The sequence below is a fragment of the Polypterus senegalus genome, chromosome 18 (genome assembly GCF_016835505.1).
Source record: "Polypterus senegalus isolate Bchr_013 chromosome 18, ASM1683550v1, whole genome shotgun sequence".
Taxonomy (NCBI): Eukaryota; Metazoa; Chordata; class Cladistia; order Polypteriformes; family Polypteridae; genus Polypterus; species Polypterus senegalus.
The window spans coordinates 87,320,990-87,334,914 of record NC_053171.1 but is presented as its reverse complement, the minus strand read 5'-3'; the positions used below and the strand labels follow the sequence as shown (position 1 = coordinate 87,334,914).

Below are 13,925 nucleotides of genomic sequence, written 5' to 3'. Positions count from 1 at the left end.
CACACACACACACAAAAGGTTCAAGATATAAAGCATATGCCACTTAAAAGCAAAATGATTTTCATAAAGGAACAACACTACTAAAGTGTCTAAGAGGTTGGGGCCTGGAGGTTTAGGGGGTGAATTCTAATCCACAAGCTCCACCGTCCACTTTGTGCAATTTAATGTGCCTAGGTTTTTTTTTTTTCCCATATCTGCATAGGTAGACAAGCAGATATGTGGCTAGAGAACCTCCCTGCAATGATGTTTACTATAAAAATTGCAATATATGATAATGACTGGCTTACTAACATTAAAGATATGCTGAAATGAATGCATGCATTACCTGAAATCATCTGCGATTTGTTCCTAGAGATATGAGAAGAAAATAAAATGCACAAGAAAAAAAAATTCTCAAGGTGAGGATTAGCACAATTCTGGAAATTTCAGGATATAATGGGTACTTTTGTAACAGACTGGCAATGTTAAACTTTTCCTGCGTTTTCAAAAAATACTATTGTGCAAAGTATTTTTTAACAATCAAATGGGCAATAAAATCTACCGATCTTTTGTATTTAGCTGTTGTTATCAGGCGGTTACACTTATTTTATTTTTTTTATACAGCACCTTTTATTGAGCCTTCAAAACAATAAAGCCATATTTTATTGCTACAACAAGGAATTAGCAGTCACTGTAATCCTGGTTCAAGAAAATAAATTACAAATGGCTTGTAGCTCCAATTCTTCACTGAAATACAACACAGCTATTTCAAAAAGATGGAATTACACAAGTTTCAATCTTCTTCAGGTTGTGGGGCCAATGTGCTCTGTACACCTTTTCCCACAATTCAGCCAATTCAACTTTGGCTCCAAATGGAAGTTCAAGTCCCAGGAGCCTCTGAGCAGGAAAATTATATTATGGCTGACAGTAAAGTAATTTAATTGCACTGTTGCTATGGCAACCAACTGCTCTGTTTGTGTCTAATTTGCTTAACTGCCAGTCGCATACCCTAGGGATCTGATACACCATTCTTTCCTATTCTTTTGTCTTCTAAACAAACTTTTTCTAACAAATCCCAAAGGGGCGCACTTACCCAAATGAGTCATAAAAAGGTTCAGGTAGCCTCTATAAGTTTCGGGAGTCCCCCTCTCTTTCTCGTACGCCCTACTGTATCTCCCTTATTCAAAAGAGTAATGCTTTTGCTTTAAATGGTGTTGCCAAAAGACTCTATAATATGCAATGTTTAACTAAAAAAAGAACAATTCTGCGAAAACCAAAAAACGATGCAAAATGAAGGGACGAGCCTAAATGTATCGAGGTTCCTTTCTGAGCTCAGCGGCGTGCCAGCAGTAGGAGTAACGCGGCGTTCCTTGGCTTCTTATCTAATTCCACGTGTTCATTCCGCCACTGGGTTACAAAGTCGCACTTTAAACGGCTCGCCGCCCTTAATGTCCACTCGCGTCTGCACCTCCCCTGGCGTCGCGCTGCCACTGTTTGCTTAATAAAAGAGAAGCAAGAGGTCGAAACACGCGGTACAAAATATGCTTGTGCAACAGACGTTTACATTTACACTAAGATAAAAGCTTTTATTCTGTAATCGCTTTCTTTTTTCGTTTCACGCATAGCGAAAGAAGTCCACGTCGATACTTTTCCAAGTCTCCAAGTTAGCCGATCCCCCCCGAGATTATTGCCATCTTACCTGAAAAGAACACAAGCGCAGGCTACTAAACGGACATTCTCGCTGTACTCGAAATCGAATCGCACTTTTCAAAATCCATGACGGAGCTTATCCCGAACCGAAACGAAGCAGCAAAAGTAAAAGCGCAGGACGCTGTACAGCCATTTCCAAACATCTTCAACACATTGTTATATTCCCCTGTATAGTTTCTGTAATGCAGAAAGCCTGTGCAAATTCAGTCTTATCAAGACGAGAAATTGCTCCACTGAGAAAGAGAGAGGGAAAAAAAAAAAAAACGAACACATGACCAAGAGGAAAATAACGTGGGCAGGGCGTCATCGACGCTACAAAACACATCGGCGCTCGACAGCGTCTGTGAAAACGCGGCTGGGAAAATCCTTAGGGTGGGGGTACGACGGTGGAGGCTGGAATCGGGCGAGGCACAAAAAAAAAAAAAATCCAGTTTTGCGTACTTCAAGTCAGAAAGTCTGAGACAGGAAACGACTCGCCGCTGTTTGTGGAAACATGGCTTGTGTTACTTATAGCGCCGTAAACCATTCTAAAGGAGAAGAGCGAACTACACACTCAAAGTTCTGCTGCTGGCCAGAATTCGGATGTTCTTCTAGAAGCCGTGTGTTTAAAGTTCGAATTATTAGTTATTTCAAGTAAATACACTGTTTAGAGTACAGCTCTTAACGCTGCAATACGTTCACACACTCCATAAAAATACCGCGTTTATTTAGTCATTTATTGATGCCAGCACGCCACTTGATCTACGGTTACTACCAATACTACTACTGTATTACCTGCCCTTAAGCTGTAATAAGGAAATCTGTGAAAAGTATCTTTAACTTATTAGTCTTCTGAATATTGTAGTGTGTTCACTTCATGCAATAATGATTAAAAGGAAAGTGCTTTGTGGAACTTTAAAAAAAAAACTTAAAATAAATAGACGATTAAACATCTAAAAAAGACAACCATTTAATCGTAGTTTCAAACGAGGCGTCAATTGCTGATAAGTCTTTTATTCCGACTTTATACACCACACAGCACAGTTTCACAGTTGTTAGCTTTGCTCCCTCGTGGATCTCGAATCATTGATCTGAATTCCATGAATAGTCATTGTTCATATGGACTTTTTCTGTACTTCTCATACATACGTGGGTTTTTGCCTCTAAGCACTCAGAGTTTCCTCCACATCCCCATATCACATGCCTGTTAAGCTAAACTGGCAATTCTTAGTTTGTAAATACTGTAGCACATTAAAAATTGTAATACTAAATAAAAAAATAAACTTGATACAGAGCTATGGTTATTACAGTACTAATGTACAAGAAAGAGAAGATACAAATCCTGCAATAAACCACTGCACAGTCCTGGGACAGTATTGGGCTTTTATGAATGTTGGATGCTTATTTAGGTGTTAAAGCAAAGAAGAGACATTGTGTGTGCTAAAATACTCTGGCAAAATAAGGAGCTGATATATTACATGATATATTTCACAGGCATTTCTACTATATTTTAAAATATTAGCTCTTGTGATTGATAATTGTCTACTGGCTGCTGAATTGCACCTTCTATACATCTATTTTCTAAAGCCAAGACTTTCATTATAGGGGTAAGCACAACTATAACTATAACTATATAACTATATAACTATATACAGCTATAACTATACTGGAGACAATGCCAGGAGCATCACTTCTAGTCCAGGAAATATCCCATCTGGTACTATATACACTCTTGTTCATTCATACAGGGTTAAATTGAGCAATTAACCTAACATTCACATCTCTGTATGATAAAAGGTGCGCAACTACACGGAAAAAACAAAATGAATGCAGGGGAGACGGTGGCTCAGTATTGAACTCTGGGTCCTACAGCTATGAAGCAGCAATCCTTGCAGTATTACAAGCTCTCTGAAGCCACACATTACAGTGTGTTTATTAATGCTTATTAGTTTCTACCTATTTTATTTTAGTGAGGCTGTATGCAGGGCTGGGACTTAGGGTGGCATAGTGCTGCCTCCTCACAGCTCTAAGGGACTATGTTTAAATTCTGGTTCTGTAATTGTCTACTTGGCGTTTTCCATTATCCCCAAACCTGTGTGTGTTTTCTTCTGGTACTCTTGATTTTCTAACACGTTCCAAAAACCTGCTGATTAAGTGGATTATCGACTCCTACTCCAGGGTGGGCTCCTACTTGTGTCCAACACTGGAAGGATAGGCTGTGAACCTATGTTGCATAAAGTGATAACAAAAATATAGTTTAAAAACTGTCCAAATTAGGGTCCTCATCCCTCCATCTAAATGTAATCTAAATCTCTATAAATATATAACACTGAATTTCTGAATATTAGAGTATCATGTAAAAAACACTGCACCTATTTCTACAAAACTTTGCAGTTATTTCCAGTATAGTCTAACTTAGAATATAGGCTAATAATATTTTACTATTTCTATGTATAAATATCTAGAAAAAAAACTGAGACAGCCTAATTAAAAGTTTCTATTTTCGCTGGACCTTTGCGCCTGTTAATCTTAATATCACTAGAGCACAAGATGGATATCAATGTTATTTTTACTTCAAAAGAATTAGAAACAATTACGTAACAAGTTAAGTTGACCATAATAAATATTAAGAATTTTAAAATATTTAAGTGTGTTGAAAAAGAACAACAAGATTTTTACTTTTGCTACTCAATAACTCTTTAACACTTGATCTTATCAAAAAATAGTTCCCTCTTTTTTGAAAGCTCATTTTATGACTAACAAAAAAGGTCATATTCAGTTTTTGTCTAGTGCATACAATAAGCAAGGAAATGACGCACTTGTTGTGAGATCTATGCTTGAACTGGAACACTTCATGGGGATCTGACAGGAGCGCTGCTGAGTGTGGAGGAGGGCATGTGCGCTGCTCGACCCTCATTTGTTTCTCAGAAATTGAGTTGTAAGTGTCATCTTTGGTTTATTTTTCACGTTCTATAATGTTTCAATAGTATTACTGAACTATTGAGATAATTATTATTACTGTGCTAAGATTTGTTCTCTGTTCCAAAACTATTTCTAATTCTCTAAATCTTACACTGAATTTCACAATCACATTTTTCAAGGGCTTAATAAGCTCAGAAACAGTAAATGCTAAAATAATACTAAAAAAGAAAAAACTCACATCTTTCTTCTGTAATGAGGAACTCATAAGTGAAAGACCTACTTTTATTTATTTTATTTTGGGTGAAGCCGGGTAGAACAGCTACAGTAGATTTAAAATAAATAATAAATGTCATTCATTTGGCATAATGGCTTGAAATGTGGCCAGTAATCCTCCAAGGCTCTAGGTTAAGACTCCGCTCTTCATTTACTTCATTTTCCAGAGTTAGAATTTAAACTGACCATGCTTAAACTGCCTATAAATATGCCCTTCTGTAAAAACGTGATTTGCCATCCTTTTAGAACACTCTGGTGATCACCAGGAAATGTAAAGTGTGTGTCTGTAATACCACTAATTTCTGAAAATATATTACCCTAAGGTCATTTAAAAAGTCTTTTAACATTTAAAATAAAGAAATTGTGTGCATGTGTGTTGTGCAGGTCAGTTTGGGTTCTTGAAAACAGTAAATTATTTTTAAGGACTTGACTTCATTAAGGACAAGGCACCATTAATGTCATCCTGTAGGAACAATACCACTGAGTGTTCCTCAGCCAAATACAAACAACAGACTCAAAAGACTGAAGCCTACAAAAGGCTGACCTCCAGAGGTCTACACTATTTAGATTTACTGATAACAATGACTAGACACACTAGTTGGACACAGGAATATTGACATATAGAAGAAGTAACAAACATGACCAGTAATTTTGTTTAAAAATTCACTCAAAAATATGGCATGTTTTTTTAAAAGAGCCACAAGGATGTAGTGAATAGGAATATTAAAGGGTGTATGAAGTTTTTTTTCTCTCCATTTATTTTTTATTTTTGAAACAAAAAAGAAATATCCAGTAATGTTCTGAATCTGCTCATTCCATTTGTGTATAACAGGGGCAAGTGTGTAAACCCAGCAATATAGGCACAAAGGTAGAAACCATTCTGAATGAGATACCAGTCCATTGCAGAAATTCATATGTACGGGCTTGTACTGTACATAAATATATGGGCATAAATATACACATACACAAAAGTGGCACCCTAGAGGCTCACTCACTGTGATATACAGGGTGGTCCAGATCTAATTATGCAGATCCAGATCATTTGGATGACTTTGATTTATGTGGGGACAATTCCAGTTCGACGCAAAGACAATTCTTCATGTCGTCAGTTTGCACACTTGTCGATGGTCCGGGATTGTTCGGGTGAATTTCTATGTAAAAAAACTTAATAATTTATAGTGTAATGAAAATTGCATAATTAGACCCTATATAAGTGTTATTCTCTTCAGGGACAACCTACTCCTCAGATAAGAGGCATTAAAATTAAGTAAGTCATTAAATTACCAGTGACTGATTCAATTATTTACATATGTTTATTATTAAAAAGAAAATCAAAATCTAAAAAGCTTTTTACCTGTTACCTAATAATATCCCATAAAAATATACCTGTGATATTACCATTATTACAGTTTTAATCTTGTCAAAAGGAAGATTTATTGCAGTAAGCCTTCCATTGCAATGTTTTGTAATTCCTGTAGATTCAAACTAATGTGATTTGTTTCATATATAGCATTGTCATTGACCTTCTATCTGGTTATAGATGCTTCAGAAAGATTCATTCATTCCAGTTCATTGCCTGTTTCTTTCATCTTACTGTTGGCAATATGTAGCATTTATTTCATTGAAGTTTTTTCTTTGTTTCATTTTTATTGTTTCTTATATGTAGTACCTGGAAGTTAAACATCATTATTCCAATGCTGCCTGCTGAAGCAGACAAACTAAGTGCCATTGCCTGGATTGTAGTGCATTTCCTAATAGCATGGACTCTGTTTTGTTTGGTACAGCTGGCCTTATATACTTTTACATTCAAAAGTTAAACACCGCAGAGTACGTTCAGAATAGATCATTAGGTGACAGAGTGGTTAGGTTAATAACTTGAAAAGCTGAGTGATGTGGACAAAGGTGTGCCTACTGCAGTCTGTCAAAAGCCAAGGAAGTCGCAGTTGTTCACAAATGGGAAGAAAACATGTTTGTGTCAAGCTTCGATCATAATTTCCTGTAAGTCAATAAAATTCTGTGTATGGTATGTAGTTATAAGACATTTTCATGGAGAGATATACAAGACATACAGTAAAATAAAAATTAACAGCTAGCTTTCTGAGCAGAACAATTTTTGAAAAAAAAATTTTTAATAAGCACACCACAGCCTATTGCTCTAGCATAAATTAAGGTTCTCAAAGTGTATATCCTTGGTACTTCTAGTTGGAGTTATTAATAATAGGGTCTTGCTTCAGTTGAAAAAATTACAAAGAAAAAATATTCAATACACTAATGCTGTAGGGAAGAAGGGGCCTGAGTTACCTCGAAAGCTTGCATATTCTGATCTTTTTAGTTAGCCAGTAAAATGTGTAATTTTGCTTGACTTCTCATTAAATGTACATAATTAAGAAAATTATTGATATACTAAATTTAAAGTGATGTAAACTATCATACTTTTTAACTGTCATACTAGTCACGAAGAAACAAAAACCCACTTTTCATTAGCAATTGTCAAAGCATCAAAGACTTCTAGCTTTTGTTGTTATGATACAGAATTCATGAAAACCCAAGTCTTGGTGTATCAGTAGGGGGTTAATTTATTCTCAAACTGTGACATCCCTTATCAACATTCTTAAGTCACTCAAAGAGACCTGTTCAGGCAGGTTTGGTAAGAGCCAGTTCAAGATGCAATGAAAAGTAGAAACAATTGAATAGAAAGCAAGACAATAACTTAAGAGAAAAAGTAAAAGAAATACATTAAATAAACTAAATACACATTACATTTTAATGTCCCTGCAGGGAGTTTATTCCAAACAGATCTTACGATAATCTGGTCACTTTTGCTGCTTTTTGCCATTTTGTTATTGTACCTGGATGCTGTAATTATTACTGTAAGTAAACAATTAACTGAGATGTATCAAGCAGTTTATAGAAATACTTCAGTGGAAATAATCTTTTAAACCAAGCTAAAGACACATAACAGTTATAATAACAAGCAAATCTGAAAAAAAATAGAGAAATATGTAGTACTCTTTTTTTCCTTTTTGAAGTATCTCAGAGAAAATACTTTTTTGGGGGGAAAGAGAGCACAACTCTCAGAGAACGTGTTAAATTGGCATGCACTACAGATAAAAGACAAAAACCAATAGAGTCGAAAATCTCCTCCCTACTACTCTTTTGTGAAGTTGTTTAATCCCAGGGTTACTGGATCCACACAGTGTGTTAATAGATGGCCTCAATAAAACACAACAGTGAATGTAACACTGAAAAGAAGCAGCCGTCCTCTGTTACAAGCCAGCCAACTGCCAAACTGTCATTTTGCTGTTCAGCCAAACAGGAGACTTGTGTAATGTCAACCACAAAACTCATTTAAACTTTCAAAAGGCGACTAATGAGCCCATTCATGCTGGCAATAAATTATTCAGTAAAGCAGTGATCCCACTCAAGAGACTTGACAAAGTAAACTTTAAACACAGAGATCAACACAGCCTGTCTCTGGACAGTGCACAGTTCTTTCAAAATAGAAAATACGTATCATATGTGCAGATGGCACCCTTTTTAAAATATTACTACATTATATTTTAAATTCAGTGTGTTTTTTGTCTTGCTTAATTTTGAAAACAAAAACATTTGTTTAGTTTAATTCAAAACCGTTGCTTGTTATGTATCTTCTGTACAATATATTTTTCATGGACTTGCATAAATGACATATTACTAATGCCAGAAAGAAAACATCCTTCCATTTTATGAACCCACTTTTTCCCTTTGTCTCAAATGTAAACAGATCTAGTGACAGTAAGAAAAGTCTGGACTGGATGCCAGTCTACTAAATGCAGGGTACAATTAAATGTAGATATTCACAATCACTCACATTGGTCCATAATAACCTAACATTGAGCATATGATGAAACTAATTATTCTAAAGAGAAAACCCTCACAGATATATAAGGAATATGTGTAAACATTATACAGACAAGTAGCTGGGCTGAGAACTGAATCCAGGTCCGTGGAGCTAACTACCAAACCAGAGATCTTATAATATGAGTAGCAATTACTATATGTTAAAGTTAGCACCTTTCTGCAGACCATTCTTCCACCAGTGAGTTATGCTAAGATGTTAAAACTCACATGCAAAATCCTTTGTTTTTGTTTACGGCAGTTTTTCATGCACTTAAGGTGTTGTGACAATCTTATTATTCTCTCCTAAACCACTTTGTACATTAGTAAAAAGAGTTCAGCAACAGCATAAGCACACCACCAACAAAAATCTCACTTACTAGTATTCTCACAGTACTATTTTACTACATGCCAAACTGTAGGTTTCAAAAAAGTCACTTAATTCTGTACATCTTTACAACAATAAAATAACTATTCTAAATACATAGGGAGGAAAAAAAACAAGGTATGTGCAAAACATGGCAAGTCTTGACTCATCTTTCTGTTTACCTGACAGAATTCCAGTGCTCTTGCTTGAGAAGGGTGTTGCAACAATCTTTTCTAGGATAGGTGTCATATGTCTTGCCTCTATAACCTGTCTGACAAGTAAGATGGTCTTGCATCCCAATTGGTAGAAATCAGCTTTGCTTCCTGTAGTGTTTTTTTTTTATACATCACATCTTAATTTATGTAAAAACAGCCAGAGCTATATCTGATGATTCTTAACATTTAATACCAATCTGCAACAACTGACAGTGTGTAGAAAGTCCAACTTTATTAAATAACACATCTTTTATATTAGTGTATTCCAAAACAGTGCCCTAAAATCTTTTTAAATTGTGTTCTCTTCAAGCAAAACTTTTTTTACTGTCTGTTGGAATTTCATTTTTAGAAATATGTTTTTATCTTTTTTTCCAAGCAAATACATGCTTTTTTTGTCTTTTGGGCTTGTCTTTTTAATTACTTGGTTTTATATGTATTAATCATTTTTTCATAATAACTATATTAAGATTATTCTTGAATATCTCACTTCCATAAAGTTACCTATCTATCAATTTTGGTTTTGAAGGAAGAATGTGAGATCATTAGTTATTCAGAAAAGACATGCAACATTTTCATTAAGTATTTATGCATTGAAAATATTCTATTTAAATAAGTCTGAAAATTATACTTTTGAACAATGCTAGGAAATTACTCTTAGTGTAATTCCAAAGACATTTCCACTTTAAATGTTATAGTATTAAAATATATCAAAATCAAAATTTGAATGGAGAAAAAGAAATAAATATGTAAAAAAGCTTGCAAGTTGCAAAGTGTGCCTCACAAAACTACAAAACTCACAAACAACAAGTGGACTAAAATTAACCTTGTGTTCCAGGTCAAAGTACATTTTCATTTACTAGTCAAGTAAAGATCAAAAGTCTGCGATTACTTCTTATCTTCAGAGAAAAAGATAACATATTCTAGCACTCTGTATGCATGTGTGTGTGTGTAAGCAGTTATTAAAAAATGACATACTAAGATTGTTTTTGTAACAATTCGTCTGAAAATAAGCAGGTGCCATTTAGAAAATATTTCACAAAATACTAATTAAATATATTGCTAATTAACAAACTTTAGCATACTATGCTAAATTGAACTTATTACTGTAGTAAGAAAAACACTTTTCCAAATACAGTAGTCACTTAAAATGTTGCTAGAAGTAAAGGCTTCTTTATAAAATATATTACCTTAATTACTGCTCCAACATTTATTTATTTATTTATTTATTTATTATTTTATTGATTTTATTGTAATCACACAACATTCCATACAAATGGATACATTTTTACAAAAATAGGATAAAAAACAAATCAACTCCTACCCCTTCAATATTTATTTTTATGTTTTTATTTTGTCATTAGAGCATATACTGTAATAACTGAAGCACAGAGCAAAATACTGTACTGTGTAATAATTTCCATTTTTCTAAAGTGAAGCATTCCACTGAAAAAAGCAAATACTAACTAAATTGTGGAAAACAGAAAGATAACTTTATGGCAGAGAAAAAAGTCAACCAAATTTACAGAGAAAATAATGGCAGACAGGAGGGCTGGGCAAGAAGGCAGAAATATTGCGAAATAATATAGTTAGGCCTACACTGAGCAGCAAGGTGCTTTTATACTTTTTCATATTCTCAGCTAACATTATTTGGAACTGCTAACATGAACACTGATTACTTATTTTAACTTTTTCTTCTCATAAGTTCCAATTATTTTACTTTAAACCAACTAAGAAATATGGCATTGTGATTTATCATTCAGTTTGTTTACATACATACATATTATAATTGGCATAAAAGAACTTTGAACAATTAAGTATAAATATCAGGTCAGATACATTGTTTTTATAATTACTCACAGGGAAATCGATTTATATAGCATCAACTTTAAGCATTTATTTTATGTGTTGGTGGAGATCACTTTATAAAGGAAATACAGAACATTAACTGATCGTATCTTACTTGGAGGGAAGGTTACTTCAACATTTCCTATTCACATTAGCCTATTTCGCTGTCGTCATGATCACAACAAAACACTTTTGTAGGCTGCGTCATGTTTTTGAATTTTATAACAGTGGCATTATTCATTCATTCATTCATTTTCGTGCCATTTTTTATATTAAGAATCCATCCATTTGTTGAAAATGCATACCATAATTATTTGGCTATAGAGAGGAGGACTTCCTACTGACTAGTCTCAAAGGGCCACACATGATTCTCAGAAGTTTGTAGTTAACAGCAGTGAAATCAGTCAACAGAGTTTCTACTTAAAAACCTGCCCCTAATTTTTTCCAGTCCATACACTTTAAACGTTTGGGGCAGCAGTGTCCCATTTACACCTATGTATTATACAATACGTAAAATAACTATAGAAAGATGGGGAAAGGTATACATATATATGCTTTTTATGTTTTTTGTCTTCCATCCTGTGTGGTAGCACTATGCACCACCAACACTTGTTCAGAGTACTCTATTCTGCAGTCACCTGGGGTACTGGAGGAAACAAGGAGGACTTGGAAACCTTATCAACTGTTCTAACTGTGTCAACTGTGCCCAGTGGAAGGTGGGCAACTAGCTGGCCTGTGTCATTCTGACTTTCATGATGCAAAAACTAATTACCATCAGACCTAATTATTTGATTTGCTCATTTCTATCTTCCAACTATGGCCCTTCAGAGGTTTATTTTTCTCCTATAGCCCATAGTAGGAATTTTTTGTTTTCCTTACCTCGGTGTCAGCTTGTGAAGCAATTACTTTCAGAAACCTACTTTTGTATCTTTTCATTAACTTCAGTAACATCACACTGTTTCTCCTTGGCGGGTTGCCATGCACATATGCCTAGTTAAAATGTATACAGTATATATCTACATTTATTTTTATATATATAAACTAGCAAAATATCCGTGCTTCGCAGCGGAGAAGTGTTAAAGAAGTTATGAAAAAGAAAAGGAAACATCTTAAAAATAACGTAACATGATTGTCAATGTAATTGTTTTGTCACTGTTATGAGTGTTGCTGTCATCAAGGATTTGATTATAATTATTTCTTTCAATCAGGTTCGTATTTGGAGGACGTGTTGTGTTCAAGTTACATTCCGTGTTTGTCAACCGTAGTAAAGATAACAAGTTTCATTCATCGATGTGTTCACTACCCAAATCGGTACTTGTGAATCTAAGATGTTTAACAGGCATTCCCGGTATTAAGTTGTGGATTTGCCTGCGAATATTTAGCGGCAGCGTGTCTATGAACTTGTGGAAATGCCTGCGAGTATTTAGCGACAGCGCCTCTATGAACTTGTGGATTTGCCTGCGAGTATTTAGCGGCAGCATCTCAAAGTTGTTTCCGTCTAGCTGCATCAGAAAATGTACCACAACGTCTGACACACCTCCTTTTTACAGTTTTCTCACAGCTTGGATTGCTGCTGTCATAATCGGTTTGAGTTTCATGGTTTGTTTCAATTACGTTAGTATTTGCAGGACTTATTGTGTTGAAGTGACATTCGGCATCTGTCAAGCGTTGTAAGCATACAACCGGTTTCATCGATAATTTCGCATCCAGCTTTTGAGAGTTGAAACATTCATAAACATCAAAGTGTCCACTACTCAGATCGTCACCTGTGACTCTAAGATGTTTAAGAGGCATTGGCGGCTCTCCAAAGGTGTAAAATATTTGGCCATTTCGGTACACTTGAAAGCGACAACCGAACAATTCAGCAGCAGCCATCAACTCACATGCAGAACCATAGGTGAAGGGCTTAAGCATTTCACTCTTCTAGTGCTCCTGTATAGTAAAATTATCTCCTGTACCGTCATCAGTCCACACCTTGAACCTGTCCCAGTCATTCAATACATAAGACACAATGTTCCTCCGGATATCAAGAGTGAGCCTGATATGGCTGTGCAATATGTAACAGAGAATGGAAAAGGCAGGCGGCATCTCCTTGCATGGAAACCACTCGGTAAGTGACAGTTCTTTGATCGATGGTGAGCACCTCGATAGACATGTTAATGGGGGTACGGTTGGAACAGTAACGGGTACCTGAACAATGTAAACTAACTCTAAAATACCTACACAATAACTATAAGCGTAATAAACAAACAATAAAACAGCGGAGAAGCCATGAATTAAATAAAAAGGCTGCAGTTATCAGCACAATAAAACAGTGGAGAAGCCGTGGATTAAATAAAAAGGCTGCAGTTATCAGCAAGGAGACATGATTACCGAGGCGAAGCAAGGAAGGGAATGAAGAGACCGGAGCGACGGATGGCCTTATATGGGCAGGCAGCCAATCACGTGGGAGGTGTGGGGATGGGGGACGCAATATAGGCAGGCAGCCAGCCACTTCACACGGCGACCGAGCTGCAGGCTATGGACGTACGTAAGTAGGATTCAGTTATGACCGTTATGCGTACAATTTCAAAATGAAACCAGCTTAACTTTTGTAAGTAAGCTGTAAGGAAAGAGCCTGCCAAATTTCAGCCTTCTACCTACACAGGAAGTTGGAGAATTAGTGATCAGTGAGTCAGTGAGGGCTTTGCCTTTTATTAGTATACATTATTATAGTATTAAATAAAGATAATAATCCAGGTAAAAGTGATATATCTTTG

General features: G+C 35.4%; 1 protein-coding gene across 6 annotated transcripts in view; it reads right to left on the bottom strand.

Annotated features, from left to right (window-relative positions):
* foxn3 (forkhead box N3) overlaps positions 1–13,925 on the bottom strand; it is a 218,413-nt gene that overhangs the window by 157,821 nt on the left and 46,667 nt on the right. For 2 of the 6 annotated variants that reach the window (XM_039742313.1, XM_039742319.1), the window contains exon 1: positions 1,679–1,940. The exons of 3 other annotated variants lie outside the window; for them this stretch is intronic. The gene's annotated coding sequence lies outside the window, so the exon portion shown is untranslated. Of the gene's footprint in view, positions 1–325; positions 349–1,678; positions 1,942–13,925 lie in introns of those variants that run through there. One more of the 6 variants, XM_039742317.1, reaches the window with a different exon arrangement.